Below are 14,532 nucleotides of genomic sequence, written 5' to 3' on the forward strand. Positions count from 1 at the left end.
TTCTCCAGACAGTAACCAAGAGGAGCAGGTGCTTAACATTACTTAATCTTATCAGAGAGCATTTGCAATTGCCAAGTCTTGCTTTTATGACTGATGAAGAGGAAAGCAAACAGGAGAATGGAGGAAAGTCACTAGAAAATTAAGATCACATCAAACCAAAACAATTTTTAAAAAGCTAAAATGCTTCTGAACTCCAACCATCACTGGATAGTGGAAGCCAGATATGTTATATATAATATAATTTACGTTCAGTTGAATCTGTTCTGTGCTGCCACATGAAGCAAGCATGTGTTAGCATAAACACCTTTGCTATCTTCTCTCCCTTCACTCATCCTTCTAAGGATGTAATTGCAGTTACAAGATCTTTTGGAGTCACAAGACTATTGTATTTCCCTACCCGCTATAAAGGGTACACACAATTACAGTTAAGATGTACCATGTTAAACATCTGAGGATAGGATCAATCTTAAATTATTTGACTTTCAAAAACAGAACCTCATTGTTCTACCTCGGTTATCAATCTTCAAAAAAATTGATCTCATATGAGAATTTTAAGCCATCCCATCAACACCTGAGAACAGTCTGGAATCTCAAGCATATTTCTATGTTCTTGTTATGATTATTTTTGTTTACATGAATAGCTAATTTATATTATCAACTTAGGTTTTAGCTTATCTCGTACTCACCTTTATTTTAACAGTTCTTATCAGAGCAAAACAGAAATGATCTTCACATTGGCAGTCTCTTTAGTATGGTGACAACACTTCTATTTTCCTACTATAAATGAATTTTAGTAAGTTGCACTCTGAATTCTTCAAATAATTTCTAACAGCTACATTAAATCTGAATTTGTGGAAGTCATCAAATATGTCCTGCAAGAGAGAGGTAAATGGATACTCTACACTTGTCACTTGTCACACTGACTACAACTCTTTGTTGCTCTTTCTAAAAACAACACAGGAAAGTTTTTCAAAAGAACATAGTGATCTTGGGTCTCCAACTTAAAAGACTAAATTGGTTTTCAGAGCACAGCTGCTCAGTATTTCCTAGAAAGAAATTATTTTCTGATTTGCAGCCATGGATAGCTGAGACTGCTGGAAAGCAATGTCACATCTCACTTGTGACCTTCTCTTGAAGTCTCCTTGCACATGGACCTTGAGATATCTAAGAAGTTATATGTGGTTGATGGCCATGTAAAAACTGTGCTGTCATAGCTCACAAGATCAAGAAATCTGGCCAGCCTGCAGTGTGGAAATTAATAAATATTCAGGCATTTTCATTGGTATTGTAAAAGCATAGTTTAGAGAGTGGCAAGTGAACATATGATTGTTAATAACAAGAGAGAGGAATGTCAACCAGCATCACTTTGATAAAAATGCACACCATAATTTCTAGGAATCTGTAGTATTAGTAGCACAGTGTTGAAAATCTGTAACACAAGTGGCTTGGCTGTTGTGGGTGAGGATGATGTGGTTGTATTATGGGCAAACGAGGGAGGTCAGAGGACATATTTAAAATGTTTATGGATGAACTTGGAAGGATTTTAAGACTGCTTCAACGAGGTTGACTTTACAGCTTTATTCATTCATAGAAGTGTGGTGGATTGAGAGGATGCTACAGCTGTGCCACTGCTGTATGGTACTGGCTACCCTGCAAAGGGCAAGAAAATTAAAGAGTTTGTGTTCATGTCTCTGTGAAGGACTAAGAGAAGCCACTGTCTGGTTGTGAGAAAGCAGGGCTTTCTGGGATCGTGAGACTACCCCTCTCCTCTAGGCTGTCTACAGGAGACAAAGACTGGTGAGTGCTGAAAAGTACTTTACTCGTTGAAGAAAGAGCAAGAGAAAGCACATTAAGATCTACTGCGTCATTTTCCTAACAGACTGGAAAAGTCTACCAAGTTTAGCAAAGAGCATTGTACCAAAAAAACCTTACAGCTCCCAGGGTATTTTATGGGTTCTGCTCAGACAAGCTGCCTTGCCTGGGATTTGAGGACACTTTTTGAATGGGATTTCAAGGGTTATTGGTGGAAGGAGATACAAGTTGTCTTCATCCTGAACTCCTCGCACGTTAGAAGGATACACAGAAATCCATGCAGGCATTGGCTGTTTCCTAGCACTAGAAATGTGTGTCCGGAATGCCCTGCACTGCTGCCACATACCTATGCACAAGAACTAGTGCTTTCCAGAAGCACCAGGCAAAATTACTGTGCATGTGTAAGCCAGTCAGACAGCTGTCAAACAGATGGGCCGTATTCCAAAAGTCTACGCAGGCACAGACCCACACATTTCTTTTTACAAAACTTGGTTAAAATACTCTTACCCTCAAATAAGATACTGGTGCCACTTTAGAAAAATTAGTCACATTTCTGTACTGGACATTCTTTTTATACCACTAGCTTGTTCCCAAGTTGGGCTGACAAAGCAGCAGGGGGAAGAGAGATGTCCTTTACTGCTGCTTTACCAGCCACTGCTAGAAGATAGGAGTGTGTGACCATGAGGAAATTATAAACAGACTTTTAAAATTTGATTTTCTCACACATAAGAAAAGCAGTGCTGTCTTCCAATGTGCTTTCAACACTAACATTTACTGGGAAGTGTATGTGTCTGTGTGCACACATACGGTTTTTAGTTTGGTTTCTCTTCTTTTGACACATGAAATGTCTTTTGGATAAATTTATATAGATATAAGTGAAACACTGTGCTAATAGGAGCATGCAATCATCATCATCAGTAGAACCCAAGTCAAAACAGGAATAAATAATGTCTACTTGTTTTCCTAGAGAAAAACTTTTTTTTTATCTGCTTAATTGATTTCTTCCTTCTCCCTACAGTTCTGCCAGCTAAGACTGACTTTAGAAATGCTTTTGCAAGGGGCCTCCTATTTGTCAGGCACCCTTGGCCAATTGAAAAGAACATCATCACAGTTAAGCTATTTATAAAAATGTTTTGTTAGTGGGCTACAAATATCAAATTTGGAGTTAGAGTTAGGTGATAAAATAAATTGCAACTGAAAATTCATTATGGAGGACTTTTATGTATTTTCAAAGATACAGCTTTGAAAACTTCAGAAGAGGACAAAAAAATCTGGAGTACATTTTTCCAAAATGATAGTGTATTACCCTCTCCCCAGGAAATTAATCAGAATGCAATCAAAATACTTTTCCAGCTGCTGAAGTCTCTTCCTCCCTTGTGGATCTGTCTCACATAAATCAAATCTCAAATTCAAAGTCCTGTTAACTGGACAGCTGTTCTCTTAAGCTACGTGAAGTGGCAAGTATCTGCTGTTATCTTTGTTGTGCTTTCTATAGCCCTACTTTGTGGGACTTCCTTACAGAGATCACACAAGGGAGGAAAAAAAACAAACCCATAGCTAGTATTTTCTATGAATCAAGCAGAAACTTTGTAAGTGCCAGTGGAAAGTGGTTCTCGCTTATTCAGAATTGTGACTTTTGCTGTGGCATTTCCACCCTACAGACTGGGATCAATGGAGCTTACCAATCTTTCCTCTCATGCCTTACTCATAAGGCTTTCCTCAGAGCAAAGCACCCATGCCCTGGTTATTTACTTACATCTATACGTATGTCTCTACCATTCCTCATCTTGCAAGAGCCCAGCATGGTTCGACAACTCCGAGACACTGTAGAGTTGGATTATCTTAACCTCTACACTAAGGCTGCCCACCCTGGAGAGTGAAATGAGGCAATTTTCAATAGCATAGAGCAATACCACACAACAATTTGGGTAGGAAATGAAGAACAATTACAGCTGCAGGGGAAATATAGGGCAGGCAAAATGTAATTACGCAGGCTGGAATATGGCCAGAACACTGGGGCTTAACGGTCCTTCTTATTCTTGTGAAAGGAACAACAAGGATACTTGTACCACAACAGCCAGACTCTAGTTTTGCTTTATCTGAGCCACAGCACATCCCATGGCATAGTTCCAGCACTGTAGTAGCCATGGGCTGGTGCTGCTCCGAAGGAACTAGTTGCCTTTTGATGTTCATTACATTAGGTATAAAGACTGAGGAAAGAGCCAAATTGATTTAGAAGTGACAGCAAAATCTTCTAGGTAGTTTAAAGGGACATGCTTTCAAACTGCAAAGCACAGCACCACTGAAACAAGTGGCTGTTGGGAATCCAGATTCTTCAGGTGACTTTCTTTTTCTGTATTGATGTCTAACTTCTTGAGGTATAAAATCTGAAGGCAGACCAGTCAAGTAATACTGATGTATTGGACAAAGACTACCTTTGTCTTTAACGAACACTATGAATAAATGAAGGCTCGGCTATGTAGAAGTATATGAAATGTAAGAAGTTCTCCTCACAGGGAAGAAAATATTGACAGAGGAAAACTAAAATGGTGCTACTTTGCTATTGGACCTTTCTAAGCCTGTTCAAGGGTGTGTGAAGGATGGACCTTATGCTTATACAGTCATCTTTACAGAGCTTGATTCCCCTCTGTATTAATAAGAAAACAAACCTCTTTCAAACCAAGCAGTATGCACACAGAGCTTAAGATTCTGCTCAACAACTCACACTGCTTCAACACAGCAAGATGTCAGTTGCACAAACAGGAGAAACATGCTAATGAGATTCAATTAAGCAGTATAAAAGAACTCATTCAATTGACCTAGTGCATTTCTAAGCACATTTCCCACAAAAAAAAAAAAAAAAAAAAAAAATCCAGAAACCCTCAAGAGTGCAGTGATCAATGAATTGAGTACAAAATCCTCTGGATATCTCAAATCCTCAAAATCCAATCAATTCTGAAAGATATTTGGTAAAGGACAAACAATATTTGGAATAGACTAGAACATTATGCACATGCCAAAGTCCTTGCACAAGTGTCCGGCAATCAGCAATCCACATATTTCAAGCAATGTGTTTTGCATGCCTCTACTGAGAAGTAAGGTGTAAGGTCTCACTTGTTCCTTTGTGTTCTTCACTGATAACTTAAGTAGCAGTTTAGATGTGAAAAAGCCCTAAGGAACTGCTTTTTTCTTCCCATAGAGTAGGGGAGTGAGTTCCCACTGTACTGCACCCATACCGTCTGTGAACTCCTATCTCGTCCTGGGATTAGTGCTGTTGCAGCAAAGTGGCACAGGAGCCTTATGAAATATCACCATGTGTTAGATAATATCACCATAGATGAAATATCACCATGTTGTGTAAGATAATGTGTTTCTGTGTGAAGAGAGGTTTTCTTAGACAGCAAGGTACTGTTCTTTCCAGAAAAGCATCCAGTACATTGCTCTGGAATGGGGGAAAAAAGAAAAAATCATGGCTCCTCTCAGATGAATTTAACATGGTTTGCAGTATGAAAACGATGTTAATTGCAATTTTAAAATGATCTCTCTTTAGCTGTTATCAATGAACTCTAAAGATTGGTATTAATGGTAGGATCCCTGATGGTTTGAAGCACAGTGTGTTGAAGAAAGAGATTTTAAAACTTTTTTGGATGACAGGAGATGTTGGCACTGCCACCATCTTCACTTCTATTGTCCCTGATGAAACTGGCTTTTGGTACTTCCTCAGCCATACAAGGCTTCTATAGTCTCTTTTCTCCTTTATTTGAATGCTGTGATGAGAGACTCAAATCTTTTTGTCCCTGCTATACTTAGTATCTGTCCTTGTATTCAATAGTTTTCTTTCTCTTCCAGATGTTATCAAAGTCCAACAACTGGTCTTGAGAGCCAAGACAGATGTAGGCTATTTTTTAAAACACAGTTCAAGCCAACTTTCTTTCTTTGTGATGTAAAAATATAATGAAACGTTATGAATGCCTTTTAATGCTATAGAAATACAAAAATAAGTGCTATAATAATCATTAGATTATTTATCATCATCTGTCAAGGCCAAATCCTAGCTCTAATAGCAATCACTATGGCTAGGCTCCAATGTAATTATTATCAGGGACCTGCTCCAAAGACCATCATCAAAGTCAATGAGAAAGTTTTTTCCCACTGAGTTCAGGGTACTTTGGATGAGGCCCTAAACTGTCTAAGCCTGCAGAAGCCGTCTGCTCCTTCAAAGCCAACACTCACGGCGCTGAGGTTGCTGGTGGTAGAGATACTTCAAGGCAGCAATCTCCATAGTACTACCTAGGGAAGTTTGACCAACCAGATTTAGAAAGCAGTTCAGTCCTTTCCTTCACTACATCAGGTTGCTGTATGCCTTACTGTCACCTTAACAGTTGTGGTGATGCTGATCAGTTTTGTGGTTTGCACGAGAGGATCTTTCAGACTATTGATTTGCAGGCCAGAAATGCATTGCAGCTTGGACAGCAGCTTACTGAACAGTGGCAGCAAGACCTTCCTGTTTTCACAGCTTCTCCACTTCATTCTTGAATAAGACATAAGGAGCACAAGTTAAATTGTAACATCTAAGTATTTCCAAATCAAAACCAATTTTGTTGAAATGCTATAAAGTTTTCTCTGCACTTTGACCCCACAAAAAGGTGGATAGGGGTAGTTTCAGTAGTCACACACGTTCCTGCTTGTTTTAATCAACAGATGATTAATAGCAAATTATGATCATAATAGCATGTTTTATCCCAAAGACTCCAAGACCTCTCGATAAAACATTGGCTGAGTGCTGCGCAAAATTACACTCAAGCAATTGAATTTCAATGAGGGTGGCCCTCCTTTAACCTCTGCAATGTGACCACTTTCAAGAGGGAGCACAGCACCTGTTCATCAGAACGCGTTGTTCCATGCAATGAGAAACAGCAAGAAGATTCTCTGAAAAAGTCAACTGGAACACTGGTGAGTACTTGAAAATTACTACTTAGATGAGTGGGTGAGGAAAATACGAGTTAGACTTAGGTTAGCTAGTACAGATAGGATGCTATGGGATCTTGCATTAAAAAATCTAGCCAGAACCTGAATTCAGCTGATCTGGTACCAACGTTTCGCACACCTTTCTGTTCAGTAAGTAAGGTCACACTGCGCAACACCTGTGTAATTACATTTTTTATCCTAGTCCTGGCTAGACATAACCTTTTTCAAGCTTTTGAGAACTGGTGACTTATAGCCAAAAATGTAATAACTGGAAGCCTTCTCTCTATTTGCTATAAGTTAGTTGCTATCTGATATCTAGCTGTCAAAAGCTCTAATATAAAAAATAACAAGGAAAGGAAAGGAAAATGCTGACAACAGGGATGTATTTTTTTGGGGAGGGAAAAAAAAAAAAGTATAAATGTTACAGTTTTGAAAGATTACACTCTGGAATTGTTTAAGCAGTTGACAAATAGAATGATCAGAGCAACGGTCTGTTCTTTGTGTCTTCTAGAACAGCATTAAAAATATAACACTGTAGCTTGTAAGGTTTAGCAGTATTAAAACTGGTGCGAGCACAGTGACAGCAATAGCTCTTAAACCTGCCAAAACAAGTACTGACTTGCTTTGTACTTACTAATGCAACTGTCTTCTTCCTTCAGGACTGCAGATAGCAGCTTCCAGTTTAAACTCATTTTCCTCAATTGAACTATCATATGTTCGAGGTTTCAGCCTTCAACCCCCTGTCCCCCTAATACTGGCTTTATTAGATTGCTAAGACACTGCCTCATAACATTTCTTGCCAAATGCACGCTTAGACCCTCCAGATCATTCAGGTTATGCCAAATTCCAGGAAGTGGCAGTTCAGTCCCACTGGAATACTTGTCCCACATGTAAAACTCTGGCCTGTTTTCTGAATTGATTAGGCACCGAGACACTGTAGATTTACCCCCTTCCTCCTCCCAGAAATGCCTATGTTAGAACATGTTTTCCCATGCCCACCCAATGCATACTTCAGGGGTGTCAGTGGTCAGTCACACCCCTGTGGGGACAGGTCTGTGCATCCAGGAAGCAGGCATTCAGTGGATTCCTCTAGCTATTTGCTTCTGAATTTCCAGCTTGCCAACAAAGCAGGTGAAGCCTAGCACATTTATAAATAATCTGTAGGAAACTCAGGGAAAACCTCACAGTTTTCCTCCCCCACAAGATCTTTAAACAGAAGCTCCCTTTTCTTAGATGTTTATAAGGCATTCTGCAGGATACAACAGAATTACAAATCAGATAGTAAGTTCAGTGGAGAGATGGACGTTTTTATGTGTAGGTACCAAGGGCAGGATAGCTACCAAGTGTCAATAGCACCACAAGCTTGTGCAGTCTGAACTGAAATCCATGGTGTATACTGGCTGGTTAGGCTAGACTTGATACTTCAATGTTAAATTGGACAAGTCTGTGTGCCTTGTGAGTCAGTATAACTGCAGCCCCCCAAATTTCTGGGTTATGATGACAGAGCAGTAGCAGATCTTTTTCAAGTCAATGAACTGTGTAGCATGACATACAGCATTGAGCAGAACTTTCCACCTGACTCTGTCACAGCTTTCCTAGCAACTAAATCTTAAATAGTTAGAGATTATGACTGCCTCCAAAACAAATTACATTCCTTTCAAGGAATGCAGTCAGGAAAGCAGTAGATTGGAAGGATGGGTCAGAAGGGAAGGCAGTATGGGCTAGCATTTTGGCTCTGTGATACTACAGTACATAAGCACATTTGTTTAGTAGGGTACTTGTAACTTTCCAAAAGTCTCAGGGATCATAACCTGAGCAAACTGAATCAAGGTGATCTTGAGATCTCCCATTCTAATAACTTGCACTGAAATGCAGATCACATGCAGTGACCAGCTCACGAACAACAATTTGGAAACAACTGTGCAAGGTCGCTCTGTGCAGAATTGGCTGTTAATGGAATTTGCCGCAGAATTTATTTCCCTAATGCTGAGTTATTCTGCAAAGTTGGAACTTTCATGCAAAAAAGAAATGTATAGCCATAGCATAAGTATTCCCTGTAATTAATGAGTGTTAAACTCTGCTAACATATTTTCTACATTAAAATTCACAAGAAAATCATTCACGATCCTGAGCAATCTGGCAACCTATCCATATCTAGTTGGGTTTCAAAATGGCAATTAGCTGTTTTGTGAGATGTATCCTCTCTACCTGCACTTTCTAGTAGTAAACATAAGTGTTTGTTTGTATTGCTATGTGATGAGCACGTGTTAAACGTTATTTCACGCATAATACTTAACTTCACAAGAGCGATGTAGAAATTAAGAAAACGGAAAAAAACAGTGTGGGTTCATAATCCACATTCATAATGGTAAACGATAAATAAATAAAATAAATAAATAAATAACGACCCTCCAGGGCCTGCTTGGGAGGAAAAGAGGGCCAGGTCTTCCTGACTTGCTAAATGCACAACACTACAGTGCATGCTGCTGTTTCTGTTACCATCTTTGGATGCCAACAGTTCTGTGTAACAAACATGTTAGCAGGTACTCACAGAAGCCGTGTTTTAGTGCAGAAACTGTACAGGGCAGGATATGGGATTGACTCCTCTAAGACAAAGATGAGTACTTTAATCCTGCAGCCAGAGAAACCGGTTTGTCTTGAAAAACTCTCTAGAGAATGTTTTTTTGGGTTCATTCCTCTGAGCATTGGTCACCACCACTACTCACTCACTTCAGACAGCTACCTGGGGAAGTCCAATGTCTTTTCTTCTAGCTGTTAACACTTAGAGGCTATCTGGACTGTGGCTGTCCTTGGTGGGACACAGGAGAGCGTCTGCTCTGCCAGCTGTGGGACAAGGCAGCATCGATCCAGCGCGTCCCCACCGCGGGGACCTTGCCAGCTTGCGTCCCTGCCGGTGAAGATGCCCTCAGGGATGAGCTGGCCGGGGACTTGTGACTGGAAATCCTCCAGTGACAAGGTGTCATGCTGAAAGGGATGCTTTCAGCTTCACTGAAACTGAGGTTTTCTTTCTCCCCTTCCTCCTAGGAAGGGGGTGATCCTGCCTGACCATTTCTTTTCGTACACTTCGGGGTTTGGGGAGAAGTTTGGAAACGTGGCTGTCTCAGCATTTCCAAAAGACGGTTCTAAGCTCTCCTGTTTGATACAACTTTCCACGTAGAAACACTGAAAAACTCGGTCGGAGAGCGGTCAGCGCGCCAAGCAGACCCCAGAGTCGCGCTTCTTGACTTCTCTGTCCAACTTTCGGAAACTCAGCCGGGGGCAATCCGGCAACCCCGAGCCGTGCGGGAGCGGAGCTCCGCGGCGGCTCTGCCTGAGGCGCCCCGCCCGCCTCACCTGGGGCTGGTGAAGGGGCAGGGGCGAATGGATGAGCGGGGCCACCTCCACCCAGGGGATGAGGGGGCTGAGGGGGGCCGTCGGCGGCCGCTGCCCCCCCAGCGCCCCCTCTCCTCAGGGGCGGAGTGAGGGCGGGCAGGGGCGGCGCGGGCCCGGCCCCGCTGCTGCGCGGCCGCTGCTGCGCGGGGAGGGAGCGGCGGGCGCCGAGCTTCAAATGAACATTACCGGCGCTCGGCGAGGGCAGCGCCGGCAGCTCGGCCCGGTTGGCGGCGTTAGCGGCGGCACCTCGTCCTCACCCTCACCTTCCTCCGCCACGGCGGCAGGTAGGCTGTGCGCGTCTGGCGTGCCACCTTCCAGCCTCGCAGCCTTCCCCGCCGCGGCGGCTCCCCGAGGCGAGGCGAGGCGGGGGGCGCGGGGAGGGAGCCGGGTGGCGGCGGCGGGCGGCCGCCTGTTGCCGGTGGCGGTCGGGGAGCTTCGTTTCTCGCCGCTGCCCGACAGCTTTGAGCCCTCGGAGCTCCCCCAGCTGCGGGTGCGCCCCTGCCCGCGGACGGGAGGAGAAAGGCGGGGCCGGCGGCTGGGGGCTGCGGGGCGCTCCCCGCGGCTCCGCGCCCTCGTTCCAGCGGAGGGCTTCGCCTCGTCCCAATAAAAGTTGTTTCCAGGGCGGGGAGTGTTTTCTTTTCTTTCGTTTAGCCCTAATTGTGCCGGTGTGCTCCTAGCCCCGAACGGAGCCTGGGTTTGCAAACGCCAAGCGCCGGTCCGCGTTTCCAGCTTGTTGAGAGCGTATTGAAAGGTTGAGTTACAATTTCAGCTCACGTATTACGTTTGCACAGCTCCTTTGGAACTTGTCTAAAAGGCGTTTTCAACAGAGGAGGGTGAACTTAAAAGAAAACGGGGTCAGGCGAAGATCCCGGGCATCAAACCCTCCTCGGGTCCCAGACACGGGCTGGGGCGCAGCGCGGTTCCTGCTCCCCGCGCACGGCTCGTTTCGTGTCTCGCTGGCGTTTCTGACAGCCCCTGCAGCCCCTCAACCGGATGGTTTTAGCTTAGTTTTCTGCAACAAACATGGTTTCTAAGCCTGTGTCCTTACGCAATTGTATTAGTCGTCCTTGACTCCAAGGGGCTTGAGGTTCTGGTAGGGGTTGTGGTTGGTCTTAAAATAGTAAACTCTGTTTAGCGCAAGCTTTTTCTCTTCACAGTTTTAGGGTTTAGATTTGTAGAAAAGACTGTGACTGTGAGGGAGCATGCTGGGGAGAAATGATGAGCTTGGATATTAATTGAAAATTGAAAAAGGTTAAGGGGTATGTTTTATTTTCAGTGTTCTGGGCTGGACACAATGGAGTTCTTAAGTTATTGTCTGTCTTGTGAAGTCTGCAACCAAGAACTGACAAATATTTCTCGCCCAGTAAGTGGGTCAGAGGATAACATCTTCTATTGGACCTTGTACTTCTGTATTGGACAGCTTTGGTTGCTAAGTAGCTATGAATTTCTAATCCCAAAGTAAATGATGTCATAATGACATCACCACGTCCTTTCACTTGATTGATTCTCATAAGAGAACAGTAATGAGATTTGATATACATGTCCCATCTCCTTAATATTCTTCCTCTGCTTCAGGGGATTTCCTGACCTGCCTGGCAAATTCCAATGAATCGCAGTGAGCTCTAGTAAAAAGACATTGCTCTGGAGACCGGGTGGAACATTAAAGGGACAGTGGCTGATCCTGGTCGCCTCCAAACCCGAGGAACTTGGCAGCTAATATTTTCCGTGTGGAAATCTAGAAATGAAGGACAGCAATATAAAACTTGGAGTTTTTAAATTGACATGCAGGTGCTAAGGGGACTTGAATTTCAAAGACGCTCAGCTTGTTCCAATTGGCTTTAATTGGGTATGTGGAGCTTCAGCACTTCTCAGGACCAAGTCACTTAATGTGTGTGAATCTGAATGTTTTAGATGGGGCAGGGGGACAGGGAAAACATAAGCTGATATCTTCAGTTGCTAAAATAAATTTAGTCATAAGGGTAAGTAGGTGAAATCAGTCAGAAATTGCCATGTTGCTATACTGTTAGGATTTTTTCTTTTCTTTCTTTCTTTTTTTTTTTTTTTTTTTTTTTTTTTAAGCTAACATTGTTTAAGCATTGGTAAGCTTGGGGCATTTTGATATGATCATTGCCATCGTAAGAAACTCCTTGTAGAGTTCTAAATCTCTGGAGTATGTGGAATGCGTAACAACCTGATGTTCTGTGTTTCTTCAGAGGCTAAAGGTATGAACGATGTCATTTGGTGATGATCAGGTGTTTTTACAGCTTATCTTTATTGTGTGTTTATTCATATGAGCTGGGGTCTGCATAATTACTAGGCGCTTGTGTTCATGATAAATAGCTGTGTTGTGATAATTGACTTATTCATACCCAAAGAGTCTGCAATATTCCAGATAGGGCTGTGCAGGTTTTATGGGTGTAAATCTTCCTATTTCACAGGAACGTGGAAATGGGGGAAAAACAAAGCAATTCTCATGTCTGCCTTGTTCAATAAGTAGTTTTGTTTGGTGAAGTTAAATGCTGAGTCTGCCTCTGGCATTTGGGGGCTGCATGCTCTGATCTTGTTTGATTCCTGAATATTGTGGGTCACTACAAATGCATTGCGAAAGTAAGCACCAATTTCATAGCAAGCAAATCAGTGGTTAACGTATTTGCTTAAGGTTCTGGCTGCTGATGTGATGCTTCTATTATTGCTAAAGTACCGCAGCGCTGATGGCACTATTAAGTATAGCACAGTAGTAATTGAACATGAGGACTGTGAACAAGTGAAGTAGGGAGGTGGTGGGGGAAGTGGTTTTTGACTATATTTGAATCTATTCATTGTGTAAGGGCAATCTGAGCTACAGATGCCAAAAGGAAATTTCTAAATAATCTGTAAGAATTCTGCAGTCATCATCCTATCTGCAGTGACAAATTTCCACAAGCTTTAGATGCTTTCTGAGATGACTCAAGTATGAACAAGTGATTTGGAAAAAAATTCTATCCCTGAAGAGAATCCTTGGTGACAATTTCTTTTCATGTTATCTTAGGATTTTCTACTTACCATGACTACTTCTAACTCAGGCTTGCATTGAATGTTGGAAGTGAAAAATGAATTTGGACTTGGGGACATATCTGTGCCTTTCAACTGCATGTTAGATGGTCATCTGTGACATTTGCATGGTTGTGCTTTTAATACGGTGACACATTTGGTTACATAAAATGCAGGAAGAGGTTCACCTCAAAGCCTTTGCGAACGTTTGTAATGCAAGGTTGATGCTGCAGTCCTGACCTCTTTGAACAGGCGATGACAGCACAGACGTGGCCAAGCAGAGAGATGGTGAGCACTTCCACTGTCATGACAGATCTTGCCTTAAAAGACAAGGTCAATTGTTGCAGTGGTTCGGTAAAGCAATGGACAAGGCGACGAAGTCTTTTGTTGTACAAATAGCAATAAGAAATGCAGACTTCAGACTTGTGCTATCAGCTCTAAGGTTAAGCTGTGTTCAAATCGCAGGTGAATTATCTGGTATCTGGCTTTAGGAAACAACAGTTCATTTGATATTAGTGAAATTCTAGCGCCTGAGATGTGTTGTTCCTCTGCTTCCAGAGGTATGTCCTTTGGCTGTCGGTGTAAGGATAGCTCATGCCTCAGCTTCGTCTTTTGTAGTATGCTTTGTGTCTGAATGGACTGAAGTACCAAGTGGATTATTGACCTTTTTTACTTGTATTTTAAAGGGGAAAATAACGTGCACATATCTGAGACTTTCACAGGTCACTTGTGAGTGTTTTATAAAAGAAATGCCAGAAGTTACATATTTGAAATGCAATTTGCTCAGTCAAATTGAAAGAGATCGTGAAAAGCAAATCCATCCACACCTGGGACTCCTTTACCATCGAAAAATCTCTGCTAGCTGTATAGAGTGCTGTTTCAACAACGCAGGCAGGATTTGGTCCCTGACATAAGAGCAAACAAACAAGAAAAAATTATCTTTGTACCTGTACTCTCCTTTCAGTTATGAGGGAATTTGAAGAAAGAAAATCCAATGGTGTAGCATGAAGAACAAACTGCTTCCAAGAAGAAACCCTTTGGCTTTCCCCCAAGTGTATTTTGAAGTAGTCTCAACTGCTCAAAATCTGTCCGACAGTCCAGGTAGAGAATGCAGAAGATGATGTCCACGTCCCCTGCAGGCCAAGTGCTAAAGGCTGCCCTCAGTTGCACTGGTGGAGCTGGAGCAACATTGGTGTGAGTTGTCATGCTCTGGCTTTACCCCAGAAAGAGACCCATCCCATTCATATTTAAATTCTGGTATTTCCATGGTACTACTCTAATCAGACTTAAATGTGCAGAAAATACCACTTCCTCGACAATAATTCTGCT

At 42.4% G+C, this 14,532-nt stretch overlaps 1 protein-coding gene and 1 long non-coding RNA gene across 3 annotated transcripts in view; both read left to right on the top strand.

The window, feature by feature from the left end:
- Window positions 1-2,761, top strand: part of LOC311442362 — an 85,334-nt gene extending 82,573 nt beyond the window's left edge. Inside the window, exon 4 of the long non-coding RNA XR_014696571.1 lies at window positions 1,774-2,761. This is a non-coding gene — a long non-coding RNA (uncharacterized lncRNA). The remainder of the gene's footprint in view (window positions 1-1,773) is intronic.
- Window positions 2,762-10,299: 7,538 nt separating this feature from the next.
- SLC6A1 (solute carrier family 6 member 1) overlaps window positions 10,300-14,532 on the top strand; it is a 58,694-nt gene continuing 54,461 nt past the window's right edge. The window contains exon 1 of one of the 2 annotated variants that reach the window (XM_084531515.1): window positions 10,300-10,457. The gene's annotated coding sequence lies outside the window, so the exon portion shown is untranslated. Of the gene's footprint in view, window positions 10,458-11,718; window positions 12,020-14,532 lie in introns of those variants that run through there. The other variant, XM_084531516.1, reaches the window with a different exon arrangement.

This window comes from Aythya ferina, assembly GCF_964211825.1.
Source record: "Aythya ferina genome assembly, chromosome: 10".
Lineage (NCBI taxonomy): Eukaryota > Metazoa > Chordata > Aves > Anseriformes > Anatidae > Aythya > Aythya ferina.